A 1,265-nucleotide genomic window follows, 5' to 3' on the forward strand; every position below is an offset into this window, starting at 1 on the left:
TCAAATCCGGGCGTGCCCTTTGAACTTTCGCAAAATTTCATCAAGGAATTTCGAGAGGTAGAGTAATCACTCATGTAATCGGCGGAATAGTCACAGACATCAACATGATCGGAAGTTGAATCATCGCCCTGCTGGCCCAATGGATAAGGCGCCACCCTCCTAAGGTGGAGATTCCGAGTTCGATCCTCGGGTAGGGTAGATAAGTTTAGTGAGAATCATTAGAGGACGACTCGATTGAGCTGGCTATAAACGACACAGTGAGGAGTGCAATTTTGAATGAAAATAGGTCAAATGGAGGACTAGTCGAATTGTATGCATGGGTGTGTAGCTCGGTGGTAGAGCGGCTGACTGCAGATCAGCAGGTCCTCGGTTCAAGTCCGGACGTGGCCTTTGAACCTACGCAAAATTTCCATTAAGGAATTTTCGAGAGGTAGAGTAGTCACTCATGTAATCGGCGAAACAGTCACAGACATCAACATGATCCGAAGGTGAATCATCGCCCTGCTGGCCCAATGGATAAGGCGCCATCCTCCTAAGGTGGAGATTCCGAGTTCGATCCTCGGGTAGGGTAGATAAGTTTAGTGAGAATCATTAGAGGACGACTCGATTGAGCTGGCTGTAAACGACACAGTGAGGAGTGCAATTTTGAATGAAAATAGGTCAAATGGAGGACTAGTCAAATTGTGTGCATGGGTGTGTAGCTCAGTGGTAGAGCGGCTGACTGCAGATCAGCAGATCCTCGGTTCAAATCCGGGCGTGCCCTTTGAACTTTCGCAAAATTTTCATCAAGGAATTTTCGAGAGGTAGAGTAATCACTCATGTAATCGGCGAAACAGTCACAGACATCAATATGATCCGAAGTTGAATCATCGCCCTGCTGGCCCAATGGATAAGGCGCCACCCTCCTAAGGTGGAGATTCCGAGTTCGATCCTCGGGTAGGGTAGATAAGTTTAGTGAGAATCACTAGAGGACGACTCGATTGAGCTGGCTGTAAACGACACAGTGAGGAGTGAAATTTTCAATGACATTAGGTCAAATGGAGGACTAGTCGAATTCTGTGCATGGGTGTGTAGCTCAGTGATAGAGCGGCTGACTGCAGATCAGCAGGTCCTCGGTTCAAATCCGGGCGTGCCCTTTGAACTTTCGCAAAATTTTCATCAAGGAATTTTCGAGAGGTAGAGTAATCACTCATGTAATCGGCGGAATAGTCACAGACATCAACATGATCGGAAGTTGAATCATCGCCCTGCTGGCCCAATGGATA

At 47.3% G+C, this 1,265-nt stretch overlaps 6 non-coding genes across 6 annotated transcripts; all 6 read left to right on the forward strand.

The window, feature by feature from the left end:
• Positions 1-125: 125 nt before the first annotated feature.
• Positions 126-198, forward strand: Pmar_PMAR010591. The gene has a single exon. It is a non-coding gene; the product is annotated as a tRNA-Arg (tRNA).
• Positions 199-318: 120 nt separating this feature from the next.
• Pmar_PMAR010592 lies at positions 319-390 on the forward strand. The gene has a single exon. It is a non-coding gene; the product is annotated as a tRNA-Cys (tRNA).
• A 108-nt stretch (positions 391-498) lies between these two features.
• Positions 499-571, forward strand: Pmar_PMAR010593. The gene has a single exon. It is a non-coding gene; the product is annotated as a tRNA-Arg (tRNA).
• A 120-nt stretch (positions 572-691) lies between these two features.
• Pmar_PMAR010594 lies at positions 692-763 on the forward strand. The gene has a single exon. It is a non-coding gene; the product is annotated as a tRNA-Cys (tRNA).
• A 108-nt stretch (positions 764-871) lies between these two features.
• Positions 872-944, forward strand: Pmar_PMAR010595. Its single transcript has one exon. It is a non-coding gene; the product is annotated as a tRNA-Arg (tRNA).
• Positions 945-1,064: 120 nt separating this feature from the next.
• Positions 1,065-1,136, forward strand: Pmar_PMAR010596. Its single transcript has one exon. It is a non-coding gene; the product is annotated as a tRNA-Cys (tRNA).
• The last annotated feature ends 129 nt before the right edge of the window (positions 1,137-1,265 follow it).

The sequence above is a fragment of the Perkinsus marinus genome (genome assembly GCF_000006405.1).
Source record: "Perkinsus marinus ATCC 50983 genomic scaffold scf_1104296949118, whole genome shotgun sequence".
Lineage (NCBI taxonomy): Eukaryota > Perkinsozoa > Perkinsida > Perkinsidae > Perkinsus > Perkinsus marinus.